This window comes from Nematostella vectensis, chromosome 8 (genome assembly GCF_932526225.1).
Source record: "Nematostella vectensis chromosome 8, jaNemVect1.1, whole genome shotgun sequence".
Taxonomy (NCBI): Eukaryota; Metazoa; Cnidaria; class Anthozoa; order Actiniaria; family Edwardsiidae; genus Nematostella; species Nematostella vectensis.
This window is the reverse complement of record NC_064041.1, coordinates 4,957,200-4,972,253: the sequence shown is the minus strand read 5'-3', so window position 1 is coordinate 4,972,253 and position 15,054 is coordinate 4,957,200. Positions and strand designations below refer to the sequence as shown.

The window sequence follows — 15,054 nt, the reverse complement described above, 5'->3', positions numbered from 1 at the left end:
AATTTTACGATCTCCGAACTTTTGTCAAAATAAACATTCTGCACATTGCAAACACGGGCTGTAGGATAATTTGACTCCGAAAAAAAGGCTAATGTCTTGTTAGTGTTGAATAAAGCATGTATCCCTACTTCAACTGGATGTCTTCCCCCACTAAAAATGGAGAAAAAACGCGAAGCTGGGGCATTTACCAGGTGGTGGCGGCGGTTACACAGCGCGTCGTTTGGAAGGTCGCAAGCGCGTAGGGACCGAGCTCGCGTACAGATGCGCGCTTTATTCAACATTAGCAAGACATTAGACTTTATTTTGGAGTCAGATTATCCTATAGCCCGTGGTGCAAACGGGCCCTAACCAAAAAATAATAGAAGATTATGCTATCAATTATGCCCGTTCACAACCCTCTCAAGCATTTCACCGTTTCATAAGTTATTGCAAACTGCGACAGTTGCTTATAACTAATTGCGACAGCTTTGATTATTACAAATTGCGACAAGGGTTTATTACAAATTGCGACGGGGTTTATTACAAATTGCGACGGGGGTTATTACAAATTGCGACGGCTTGATTATTACAAGTTGCGACAGCTTTGGTTATTACAAATTGCGACGGCTTGATTATTACAAGTTGCGTCAGCTTTGGTTATTACAAATTGCGACGGCCTGACTATTACAAATTGCGACGGGGCTTATTACAAATAGCGACAGCTTTGGTTATTACAAATTGCGATTGATTTTTTGTTACAAATTTTGATAACCCAATTTCGGAGAAAATGTTCATTCGAAAGCGGCATTTACCCATGACTGAGTTTAGCCAGATTTCGAAAGCAACATGTCGTATACATGACGATGTCTTGGATGGAAAGTGCATAACATTTTTTAAAATCCCTTTGCGGCATCGATTGTGATACAGTATTAGTTGGTTTTGTTTCCTTCCTTTTTTCTCTAATGGCCTGAAATAATACAAGCCGGGGTCTTATTCTAAAATGTGTAAGTTTACAGATTACAACGAAAATCATAATTGAATTTATCACCTTCGTAATTAATTTTAGGGAGCGAGCGCAGCATGACAAAGACTTTTTTATCCAAAACACTCCAAAAAACACGTTTGTAACAAGATACGGAGAGAAACATGAAAGGTGGAAATATTCAAGTTTATACTCTGGCGAATCAAGCTATCGGCGTTAATGGGAGAAATTTTTTTTGAGACCGTGTTATCGCGTCTGTGATGATGGTATCACAGTTATTTTCTAAAGGTTTTAGCTTAGGCATGTTAAAAACATCGCCGTGCTAATGAGTAAATATCTGAGCGTGTATTTACTCTAGCACACTACTATCTCTAAGTGTTACTTATATAGTTCAATTATAAAACCGGCCGCGTGATATAAGCGTGAGATTTCCCGCCAATTGACGGAGTATATTGGAGCTTGTCACAGTTTCACATGTCAGCCGTTTGTCACTCTCAGTTCCACGAACACTTTTCGACTTGGGAATCCTTCTGTAGTACAACTCCCAGCTAGAAAACATTTGAATGTGATGATGAGATATTCCCGGACTTAAAGGTAAGAGCAAGCGTCCAATTTCAAACTCTCACGGAATTAATAATTAGTTCCAATCTCTCGAGGTTCTTGACAATTCACAAGGATCGGTGATAGATCCGGGTAAATAATTAAAGCACCATTTGAAAAGTGGGGGTTCGGGCTTAATCAATAGTACACACTCCGTATTCAATTTAATAAAATTTCATTAACGTTATGCTAATACGCCCGGTGGCCCCCGATAACACGAGAGAGTAACTTTCAGTTTTATCATTCGCACAACACATCGTATTCGTCTGAACGGATCTTTTTCCCTCGAGATAAACCATAGATTTGTCGTCAATTTGGTGGCGAAGAAGGGTAGGTACACGGCTTTGTTTTTAAACCTGTGTTATTTCACTAAGAAATGTGTGTGTAAACCTCATATCGTAGATTCGTCAAAAAACACTTCTTTTATTTCTCTTTACAGACGTGGAAGAAACAGCTACAATCTATGATAGTGATTTTGAGCTATAAGCTGCTCTAAAGGATATATAAAGGTAAGACTGCCTGATTACGAATATGTTTATTTGTTTGAATTCTTAGTAGATATCTTTTCCTTTCAATTTATTATAAGTGAAACAATCACAAATCGCCACGACCACAATAGCATCGTTGATTTTGTTTGCTCAGAGAACAGTCTTATGGAAGCGAGATTCAGAATATAATACCTTGTAGACCAGATTGAAAACCCGTCAAAATCTTAAATTAACAAGCAGAAAGTAATTTTAAAAATGCATCTTTCAATCAGTGGGAGTCAATAACAATTTCTGCACAATATAAACGTGGGGCTTTAAACAAATTAAAAAATTGTTTCTAGCGTAATACTAGCGACACATTTCAGTTCTGAGTGAATTTGTATTTTGAAGCATGCCATATTCTGCCCACAAGAACCACCGAAACAAGAAAAGCGACCCAAGCAATTAACTTGCGATAATAATTTATTTAATTGCAATACTGAGTTCAATATGATGTACTCTTTTCATTAAGCGGACACCTTTGATTGGTTGATGCATGAGATCACGCTTTCACTTGTAGGGGAAAACCCGGCTGGGGTTTGCAACGTGTGTAAGACGAGGGGGCATATGTAGAGCGTATGTCATACCCACAGACACGTCCGACCATTCAGTCTGCACTATTAAAATACTCAAAGAGCACACACAGCAAGCGTTCAAACCCACCCTCGTGAATAGATATTAATTCTACTGTCGTCTGACAGTAGGGAGTACGATAAATTGAAGTCAAACAATGCATTAGGTGCTACAGTTTAGCTAGCTTTCTATTTGTTTGAGATATCTAATCCAGCTCACCGCGGTCGCACTAGGCTGGGTTCAATCAATCTCTGATGTAATTGAAAGCCCAAAGCCTTATTAAAATTGTTATCAGTGTTTCCCTTGTTTCCTTATCAGCTATTGGAAACCAGTATTGATAGAAAAAAGCCCATTTCCCCTGCAAACAGCCTTCATAAAGGAGACTTTTCTTTGAGAAGAGCGACTACACAATCTAAGCTAGAGAAGCTAGAGTGGTCTACACTTACTTTAAGATATTATAAAAGCTGTTTTGCTATCATCATGGATAAAAATCTTTTTCGTAATTACAGCCTTTTTTCGTATAACATAAGCTATTACTGAGTGTGTGTTGAATACATTTGCTTTGTTTTACAGCTTTTAATTGCTTCTCCGAGTAGAGCCTACAAACTCATCAACCACAGCTAGATAATTATCGGGATCTTAGACCGCCAGTATGCGCTCAGCTCCACGAAAAGCTCGTTGTTTTGCTAGATAACAATTTCCGTCGCAAATGGCTTTTTCCATGTTTAATAGCAGACCACAAAATACAGTGACAAGCACGAATTAACCAATCAAAAGCATTCAACGGCTAAATGGATATTAGAGTGTCTTAAAATTGTTGTTTTTAATTGCGGGTAAATTGGTTGGCGGCACGTCTTTGATAGGAGTCTCTGATCATATGAGCACTTTGGCTTACAATTAGGCAATTACTGAAGCGTCACCAATACAGTGGGTCAAAGTGCTAAAGCAAAGAGAGCGGAATAGAGGGGATCATATATTATCACATTAGTCTTTGATGCATTTTACACGGCAAGGGGAGGGATATCTATGAGGGAGGGGGGATCTATGGGGAGGGGGAGGGGGGATCGATGGGGAGGGGGAGGGGGGATCAATGGGGTACCTTACTGAAAAACGTTATTGCAACAATTGTACAATTGAAAAATTAAATTGAAGTTTGCTTTTTAGATGACTATTTCAAGATTTTTTGACATGTTTTGTCTTCCGGTATCGTATGAAAACAATAATGAAGTGCGTCTGACTAGATATCTTTAACTGTCTTTTTTACGGTTTCAAGCAACGCGCGGTATTTCCTCCCCTATCATGGTATGGTTCCGTCACGGTAACACATCATAACACGTTATAGTTACGTCACGGTAACACATCATAACACGGTATGGTTCCGTCACGGTAACACATCATAACACGGTATGGTTCCGTCACGGTAATACATCATAACACGTTATAGTCACGTCACGGTAACACATCATAACACGGTATGGTTCCGTCACGGTAACACGTCATAACACGGTATGGTTCCGTCACGGTCACTCATCATAACACGTTATATTCACGTCACGGTAACACATCATAACACGGTATGGTTACGTCACGGTAACACATCATAACACGGTATGGTTCCGTCACGGTAACACATCATAATACGGTATAGTCACGTCACGGTATCACATCATAACACGGTATGGTTACGTCACGGTAACACATCATAACACGGTATGGTTACGTCACGGGTAACACATCATAACACGGTATGGTTCCGTCACGGTAACACATCATAATACGGTATAGTCACGTCACGGTAACACATCATAACACGGTATGGTTACGTCACGGTAACACATCATAACACGGTATGGTTACGTCACGGGTAACACATCATAACACGGTATGGTTCCGTCACGGTAACACATCATAATACGGTATGGTTCCGTCACGGTAACACATCATAACACGTTATATTCACGTCACGGTAACACATCATAACACGGTATGGTTACGTCACGGTAACACATCGTGACACGGTATGGTTCCGTCACGGTAACACATCATAATACGGTATAGTCACGTCACGGTAACACATCATAACACGGTATGGTTACGTCATGGTAACACATCATAACACGGTATGGTTACGTCACGGGTAACACATCATAACACGGTATGGTTCCGTCACGGTAACACATCATAACACGGTATGGTTCCGTCACGGTAACACATCATAATACGGTATAGTCACGTCACGGTAACACATCATAACACGGTATGGTTACGTCACGGTAACGCATCATAACACGGTATGGTTCCGTCACAGTAACACATCATAATACGGTATAGTCACGTCACGGGTAACACATCATAACACGGTATGGTTCCGTCACGGTAACACATCATAATACGGTATAGTCACGTCACGGTAACACATCATAACACGGTATGGTTCCGTCACGGTAACACATCATAACACGTTATAGTCACGTCACGGTAACACATCATAACACGGTATGGTTACGTCACGGCAACACATCATAATACGGTATGGTTCCGTCACGGTAACACATCATATCACGTTATAGTCACGTCACGGTAACATATCATAACACTGTATGGTTACGTCACGGTAACACATCATAACACGGTATGGTTCCGTTACGGTAACACATCATAATACGGTATGGTTACGTCACGGTAACACATCATAACACGTTATAGTCACGTCACGGTAACACATCATAACACGGTATGGTTCCGTCACGGTAACACATCATAATACGGTATGGTTACGTCACGGTAACACATCATAACACGGTATGGTTCCGTCACGGTAACACATCATAACACGTTATAGTCACGTCACGGTAACACATCATAACACGGTATAGTCACGTCACGGTAACACATCATAACACGGTATAGTCACGTCAAGGTAACACAGCATAATATTGTATGGTTACGTCACGGTAACTTATAACACAATCAAATACTGTTACCTAAATTTTCGAGTTCAATTGTTTCAACAATAATTAAAGTTTTCTTGCAAATACAGAGTTGAACTTTGAAATGTAAACAATAGCATAGCGATGGCTTGTCGGCAATTGTCATCCTTCAGAAATTTGGCTGTCGATAGTCAGTGTGTACTGTGAACATCTAAAGGTCAACCAAACCTTCCCATCATACATTGCTAAAGGAAACAAGAAGACCCAATTGCAATTGTTTACTAGCAAGTCGCAAATGTATAGAGTTATTCTATGACCATAATAGCTACATCTATAATAGCTACCAAACTAATGCATCATGGGCAGGTCAAGCTAGCCCCATTCTTGTAATGGCTTTGTGACGGTAGGTATTCACAATAGCAAAAATGGTCTCTTCATATTAGTAGTAGCGGAGCCCAGTGGTGGTAGGAGGAAATATCCGTAAAATATCCGTACTAACACACCATTAGGCACTGGCTGTTGGAGTTGTTTTACCGGTAATTGCAACGGTGCTTTAAGGCTATGGCTAGAGAATTTTTTAAAACTGTTTAACCACCGGCTTTTTTACGCTAATGGTTTCTGAAAATTGATCCGTTAAATTGGACGGCTTTCTCATCCTACCGCCGCCTGAAATATCTGAAAATTTAAATTAAAGTTATTGAAAAAAAATTAATAATTAAATACATATTTTTCTCATTCATACCATAGAGCAGCCTGCCAAAACGCCTGCATACCCTCATAAAAACACACACACATATCCTATAAGTGTTACCAAAGTTAACCAAGCAATGGTGCGAAGTCTTTTTTTAGAAGTCAATGAAGAATAAAATTACGAAGTGCCTGGCTTAGCCCCAAGGCAGGGGAGCTTGACAACTGGATGATCTTACCAATATATGAAATATTGCGTCAAACTTTGTAAAGATATCAAACACAGTCAAAGGGATCTGAGTCATTTAGAGTTGCCTGACAAGAAGCATGCAAAGGGTATTAAAAAAATGGACTACGAAACTCTGACCCACCCATATATATCTTTTTATGATCAATGAGAGAATAAAGACAAGCGGCAACATTAAATTTTGAACCGCCTTCTTAAACTTAATACGAACTTTTAAAATTACGATTGTGAACCGTGCGGTTGTAATCTTTCTCGTTTTTAATGGCAGCTTGGGATAACGAAAGAAAAATAAAAGAGAGGGTCTTATATGAGTATGATGATAATCTTTCGAATAACCTTGTATAATCTTTGGTACAATTAATAATAAAAACACGGGCTGTAACAAAAACAACTAGCAGAGTATCAGCGCCCCCACGGAGGGGAATTTTTCATACCCCCACAGAACTGCCGAAATGACAGCGCTTGTATAATAAAGTAGGTTTCCCCGTGGGATCCGTCACTGGTATCGGCCCTCACTTCCATTTTTCCCTCTATACGTGATTTTTTATCATAAATGGAAGTATACGTATATGTCCGACACCTATAGACGTTGTGTTCATTGAGTGTCTTCAACTAAGGGTTTGGCGCTGTGTCAAGCGTCAACGTCAAGAGGAATTGGCGTTTTTCTTGCTACAGCAAACTCTGAACCACTTTGAAGCTGTTTAAAGTTAAAGTTTTGCCTAAAAGGTATCTTAGATACCAGCCTATACACAGCAGGATTCTAATTCGGATTTCTAGTATCATTTGGAAATAAACGAAACGCAATAAACACAAGAAAACTAGGTGGTCACATTCTTCTTACTCTATGGATTAGTAAGAGACGATTTCTCACGTAATGAAATTCGCCCTGAAGTCTCAAATCTTATGGCTAAGAGATTATATCTTACCCGCAAACTCATTTATGACGTGATAGCAAGGTGATAAATGCAGTTTCACTCTAATTGGTCCTGGCGTTAAAACGCATAAAAATAAAAGGCTAAAACACGCGCCATTTTGGGGCATCCGCTGTACCGAGCTCATTATAGCCCAGAGTGACATTCTAATGATACCGAATGTTTGCGCTTAGAAGCCTTACGTCTTGATCGTGGCACGCCACTTAAACGCAAACACACGGGGCGAACAAAATAGAATCCTTGATCAGGAATAGAGAGACTGTGGTGGAGCCAACAAGAGGGAATTTCAAAGCAAGTTTTATTCGAGGTAAACTGCCGTCGATCCCTTTGACCTATCAGTTTAAAACTTCGAATAGACATGCTCTTATTCTAAATGAGATTGACCGCTTTTATTCTTCGCGTATGTTTTCTAAACCGCGCGAGTGAAAAATGGCCATACGAAGCGTCTACTGGGAAAAAAAGATGGAAAATAGTGGGATTGAAATTACACTGGAAAAGTGCTGTTAAGATTGGGCCGGAACACGTTTTGTTGTTATGCTATCTATCTAAGTGCAAAGGATCTTAATGAGGTTGTCTTTGAGTGATTTTAAGGACGTAATTCATATAAGATAATCTTATCTTTTGCCTGATATCTCGACTAAAATCATAGATGGCGCCTATTTGGTCCTTTCTAAGGCCGAGAGAGCAACTTTTGTTAAGGGCCCCCCATCAAATAAAAACTGGAGAAGGACGATAAATAGATCTCACTTCCGAAAAGTGCCGGCTTAAATTGTCCATTTACTCTGCTTGACAACGTAATTGGAACTCAAGAGCGATAGAAAAAGATTCTTCTTTGCCACTTCTGCTGATTAAAATTGAACTTGGATCCCAAAAAAATCTCGAAAGCGAATACAAGGCAACTTTGTAATCGATGATACCTTCTGAAGAAGTTGCAAATCTTTATAGACATTATAAACAAAAAGGAAAATTTATCGAGATTCATTAGTCGCAAGAAGAAAGAAGAAACTTACGGCGCGATATGAGTGGTGGGATCATTAAAAAAATGGTAAATCCATAAAAAATACTTGAAAAAGATTTGAATTTGAATTTCATTTGGGATTGGATAGTTTGGTCCGAAATAACTATAATAAATTGCAAAAAAATATCCCTAATTCCGCTGAACGAAGCACACAAAATAAGATAAACTCAACTTATAAATTACTTTGTTATAGGGCGTCTGAGAGGAGGTTTCGAAAGAAAAAAAAAACAATCTTTTCTAGAGATTAGTGATCGTTAAACACGTTTTTTTTTGTGATACAGTGTCTTTCTGGCAAACTTCTTGATCAGACAATTGCGTCAACTAGAAGTGACATGACTTAAAAAGTACCATGTTACGTTTTGGATGTATGTTCGAAATTTAATATCAGAAAGTCGATGGGAATTAATGGGCGTACTAACATATGAATAACACAGGTGCCAACAAGCGAATCCCAACATTAAAAAAAGTCAATCAAACCATATCCAATTTAGTTGTTTACCAAGCTAAGTGAAATTCAAAGTTGGAGTGCTCTTATAGAGATAACAAACCGGCATCGGGTGACTAAAAAGTGTTTTCTCTGGCGCCGTGAATGAAAACTGTTTATTCGCCCTACGGTTGGTCTTCAATGGGGATATATCAAATAATCAACTCTATACTTACTATTTGGCAAATTTAGGTATTCACTAATGAAGTTTATGCAACAGCTAAACTATTTATTGTACGAAACCATCGTAGAACTAATCTTTGACAGTTTTTTGGACATTTTTGAATGGAATTTTTGTTGGAAGGATGTTAATGAAACGAAGAGGCAATTACTGGTCTGGGTCCTTGACTAATCTAGCAATGTCACAAAAGCGGATGCGCATAAAACGACATACGCGAAATTATTATGTGGGAAGATAACGTCTTAAGTGGATTTGATTGAGAATAGAATAAAAAGAAAAAGAGTGGAAATGAAGTTTACAAGGGAATTTTGTGTATTTAAAGAAGAGGAAATAAAAGATGATCATATCCTGAACACAGTAAATTTTAATTCCTTCTTTTTAACCCGAGTGTGATGTAATCAATAGATATTGCCTTTGGTAAACAGTCTTTTAATTGATCATTCAATTACATGGTATTGCTCGGTTTTAATTTCGTTATGCCTAAATGAAGCAGTACAAAGCTTTAGAAAGAACAGGAAAAACATTATTGCGTTAACTAAAAATCAAAACCACTTAAAGGAGATGATCAAATCTATATCATCCGGACGAAAAAGACTTGTGTTGTTTTCGATAAGTTATTTGATATTATCGAGGCTAGCATCTAATATTGCGAAGTATAAATATTTGTTAGTGTCTTTGGAAGTATTATTGTGCGAGTCATTAGTATAAAAGGCTGATAAAGGGTTTGTATTTCATTAACAAGCTGTGGCGGGCTAGCGGCAAGAACATCGCACTGAGAAATCAAGGGTAGGGGTTTCTTAGTTAGTATCTTATTGTATTTTTCGTTTTTCTTTTATGATGACAGAGCATCATTTTACAGGGAAAAGAGGTAATAAGCGGAGCATTCCTTATGTAGAAGTTTTTAGAATATATAGAATTGTACTGTTACAAGAAGTCTTCGCTCTTGAACTAGGCTACACATTCGTGAACCCGTTGATTCCAAAACATCAACAGCTTCAGGCGACAAGTGAACATCTTTCTTTGTTGTTAATCATTTAACGATAAAACCAGTTTAAGAAAGATGAATATTCGAATTATTTTAACAAATTTGGGGAATTCTTAGGCGGTGTTTTCATTAGAGAATCCGTCCAAAATTAAATAAATAGAGTTTTCCTTGTTCTGCTTATGCTTTCGTTTCGGGAATGGCGACACAGTAATATGAGTTTTAGCTAATAACATTCGAACGTCATTTTAATAGCGTTCTGAGAAGCCCAAATTACTTTCTTTTCAAAGGAAAAGTTAATTAGAATCTTTACCCAAATTGAAACTTTTTGTAATCTAGCACCATGGTGTAATGTGTCTCTAAAGTAAACTAGCCTAGAAAAGCAAGAAGGCGGTATAAAAATGACAGAACTCGTAGAAAGGCTATTTTTACCTATTTATTGCTTCAGCCTTATACTTTTAGAAATGGCCCTTTCTAAGGTTAACGAGTTTATACTCGTCTTGCGTTTTAAGTGGTCTGAAATATCATCGTCGTTTAATTAAAAATTGAACTTGTAACAAAATGCCTTATGACCCATAGGGAAGTGCCACAACATATTACATCAAAACCACTTGGCAGACGTATATCAGCGATTAGATATTTCACTATCTTCCACCTTCTGCAAAAACAAATACTGTTTTTAATACTACGAACAAAGCTGTGGAGAGTTTTCCTTTCAAGCTAATGAAAAAAATTCAATATCCGAAATTCTAAGCTAATTGTATTAGCTTAGATGTTTCGACTGAAGTTTTAAATTAACATCGCTTCATGATTTTTAAGATTGGATTTTTCTTAATATAAATCTCTGGTTATGAAAATAACAAATTAAATAGTCTTTTTTTTTTCTTTTTAATTTTGCCCATAAGATATTTCCTGTAAAAACATCATTTCTTTTTGTTACTAATAAAAGCCGTTTAGACTCAAATTCAATTAGCTGTTTTTAATTTCTTTGAGGAGTTTTTCGTTTAATATTTGATGTTAATAAATTCTTACATATGCACTTGGCGACTCACGTGCCGGCTTATTTTGCCAACACTTAACGCGTCATTTTTCCTTGTTTTGCTGTCCAACTATTACTTCACCTGGGGATTTTCACAGATTTGCCAACAAACAACAAATAAATAAAGTTTTCCCAGCCTTTAATAATTATAACAAAGAATTTCCAAGAGCTGGAAATCTTTTTCTTGTTTTGCCTTCCGCCATCTTGCATAAGAAATCTTCGCTAGGCCTCATCGGCCCCATTGATGGGGACATGTACTGCGGGCTCACAGAAACAAGCTGGAATCGAGCGTCGGTCTCTGAGACCATGTGATAACATTCAAACTTTAGCTACTTCCGTGATTTAGGCACTTTTGAAAACTAAAAAACTCTTAAGAAACACTTTTAAAGAGTCCTTATAAGATGCCTGCGCTCGCCTTTAATTTACAAACAGCACATTTGTTCGTTCGCCTTACCCATCTTGCCCAAACATACGCACCTGGAACGATTCGTTTGTAAAAAAAATTCTTTTTAGCAAAGATAAACTTTAAAAGAAATTTATTTAAGCAGGTCATCTCCCCAAACTACACACGTTTTAAAATGCGCGTCTGAACTTATTCATTAGGTACACATAAACCACTACCGGGTCACGACACCTGAATTAAGTGATTTATATGAAAGAGGTAATACACGGAGTGGCGCCAGCTTATCGCTTGGAAAAACAATCACTATCTTCTGTTTTCTCTCTCAGGATCATTTTTTATGCTTATCTATATTCTATTTTAGTCAAAAAGAGCCAGCATTTCATTTCACTTCCCTCGACAAAATACCTTTTAACCAGAATTATATTAATGTAAACATGCAAATGAACAATGACGACAAAAAATGACGACTTCAGACCAGTTCTTGTTCCTTTTCATGGAACTCAGCAATCGATGAGCTTAGGAACCAGGCCGGCATTTTGTAACACAGGCCACCCTCAGGCTCGTTCCAGTTCGCTCTCTGTCATCTATTTTCAATAGAATCAATCAGTAACGTCACTACAATGCTGCCGTGTAATATATGAAAGCTGGCCATATTCAGCCCAGTCCCTCGCCTTCTGTCTGGGATTCCTATGGTTGGCTATGATACAAGAGGAACTGGTTCTGGAGACGTAGCATCATCAACCACAGGAAACCCAGAACAGCATGTGCGACTCGAGCTTTGTTTCTCGGTATTATACTAATGTGAATAGTTTTTATCCGTGTGTGACTCGGTATTACTCGAGCGTGACTCGGTATTAATCGAGCGTGACTCGGTTTTATACATCCGTGTGTGACTTGGTATTACTCGTGTGTGACTCGGTATTACTCGTGTGTGACTCGATGTCACTCGGATGTGACATGAAAATATTCGGGTGTGACCCGGTAACTTGTGCCGTTATTATTCAGGTGTTGGTATGCTATAAGTAAAGTCAGAGCGCGTGTGGCTAAGTAATATGTTCTAGAACTTCTTAGCATTACGAGGGTTGAGATAGCAAGGAAATTTCTGCTCTTTTGCCGATAGCGATTACAACACCACGATATTAGCAGGGTTCACATCGGATTGCTTGTTAAACACGATATAGCAGCCTTTGCTTCTGATTGCCAGTTAAAACACGATATAGCAGCTTTTGCTTCTGATTGCTAGTTAAAACACGATACGGCAGCTTTACTAACTAGAAAGCGATAACGAAGGTTTTGAAAATATAAAAGATAGCGACACGTGATATACAGTGTTAGCTGCTATGATAGGAATAGGGAGCATCCAAGACATTTGAAGAAAGTTTTGAGTTTCTAAACCATTAAAAGGTAAGATGCCATATCGTGAATGTGATTAATACGAAATTCCAACTGATTCGGGTCAGGCAACTATCGAGTTGGAGCCATCTTTGGAAACCCAGTTTTTTTTTTATCTTGAGTGAAGCGTGCATGAGTGGGAAGGGTGATCAGAGAAAATGGATAGATGGGACTTGTCACTTTGAGTGTGGTCAATAGCAATTTTTAACCCTAGGAGATAGCACATTGGGTGTGGTTGAAAAATCTTCAAAAGATGATAGCGCTATAAATAAATTTTCCAGAATTTTATTGCCCCACTTATAACACTGCCATCGGGCACATCTACTTTTCTGATGACTTTTTAGTACCTTCATCTAGTCTTCAAGTCTTGCTGTTATTGGATAGGGCGATCCATTAGGCTGAGACCCCCTAAGGAAAGCAGAATTTTAAGAATCATTGAACACTCTCTAAGGGATAGCGGCTGGTAGAATTTTATACCCTATAAGATGGGACGATCACACGGTGGTAAACGCGTCAGACAGAAAACCACCGAGAAACTTCTATTCTAATGGTATGCCTAGGTTCTTATGGTCTGCTTCGACAGTTTTGGGACCATTTAAACTGTTTACAAGAAAAAGTCGACACAACTTAGAGTTGCTTTTTATAGAAGGAGCTCGAGATAAGAAGGACGTATATTCTGATGTGTCATCCTTCTGTGGGGAGGGAGTTACGGGAGCTACGCTTCATCCCCACAGGGGAGGGCAGGAGCGCATGGTTTATCAAGTGGTACATAGGAGGAGAGTAAGATTAGAGAGAGTGTGTTGATGGAACTTGTCAACGTGCGAGTGTTGCTATCTTTATTCGTTATCATTAGTGACAGGGGGATCAAGGGGTATAAAGGGCAGCATTTGTTTGCATAGATCTCGGCGCCAGGACACTCGCTCAATCATAACATTCGCGGCTCGATAGTGTACTTTTCCTTCTCCTGCTTCGCTTCACGGCACACTCAAAGAAGCCGAAAAACCAGGGAAGGTAAGATCTGAAGTAGAGTAGAAGCCCAGCTAGTCTATAGATACGCAATTTGATAACTCAATTTAGACTTACTTAAACAAAGAGAATTAATGTCAATGGAATCTATAATTTGGATAAACGAGTTTTCGTCGAGTAGTTGTGGTTCTTTTAATTTTCTTTGTGAAATCGATTGGCAGTATTTTTGTCTCTAACTATTCCAGAAGGTACAACAAAAGCCATAAACGAAGGAACTGACAAAAAATGGTTTGTCACAAGCCTAATGGCGGGCGCAGGTAATGCTATGGCTCAGGTAACATGTAACAAAATCAACAACGGTAGAAGCTTTTGTAGAAAGACTTAATACGCCTCTTCAAATTTCCAGTCTTAACAATTGTTCGTGGACGAGGAATGGGAAACTTTAAGCGGTCTATTGTAATGGTAGAATCTCACTTGAGATTTATCGCAGTAGCTTATAATCTTAAATTTAAAATGAAATTTAGAACTTTGAAACAACGAAGTTATAAAATCAGGGTTCACAGAAAGGTAGTTTAGTGTATGTTGACAATAACAGAGAAACGACGAGGCTGCCATAGCTATCAAATAGTAATAGATTTGAAATATTGGTCTGTTATTTGGCTATCACTATTTCTTTAAACGGGATTTTATATGCCCTTTATTTGCTCGAGAAACTCGCTGAAAATCCTGTCCTTATTATATAAGATTGTGATATACAAAATTTGCTTAAAATGCAAGGTTGATAGCAAATCCACGAGCATATCAATAAGAAAGATAAGCTTTCTAACAACCCTGATAAGTTAAGATTAAAATTTCTTTAAAAAAAAGGGGGAGCGTAAAGAAGTTGTTTACTCATTTGTGACAATCTAGGAGGCTTGTTTTGGAACATTATTCTTGAAAAAAAAAATAAAGAAAAAAAGGAAAGGCAGTGATGTGTTCTAACTGCTTAGATTGCCTGAAACCTGTCAGGTACTGCGGGTGAATACATTTCTTTTGTCTTTGCTATTGACTTCTTTCAGTCTTTATTTACCATGCTAACACCACATTCAAACACTCAAATGAAAATAAACAAAACCATAAAAAGAAAACAGTG

General features: G+C 38.3%; 1 protein-coding gene across 6 annotated transcripts in view; it reads left to right on the top strand.

Annotated features, from left to right (window-relative positions):
- The first annotated feature begins 1,428 nt into the window (after nt 1-1,428).
- LOC5508830 (LIM domain transcription factor LMO4.2) overlaps nt 1,429-15,054 on the top strand; it is a 30,221-nt gene continuing 16,595 nt past the window's right edge. The window contains exons 1-2 of one of the 6 annotated variants that reach the window (XM_048731010.1): nt 1,429-1,555; nt 2,001-2,070. The gene's annotated coding sequence lies outside the window, so the exon portion shown is untranslated. Of the gene's footprint in view, nt 1,556-1,743; nt 1,892-2,000; nt 2,071-7,584; nt 7,765-9,874; nt 9,927-13,769; nt 13,968-14,167; nt 14,240-15,054 lie in introns of those variants that run through there. The other 5 variants (XM_032377618.2, XM_032377616.2, XM_032377621.2 and 2 more) reach the window with 5 other exon arrangements.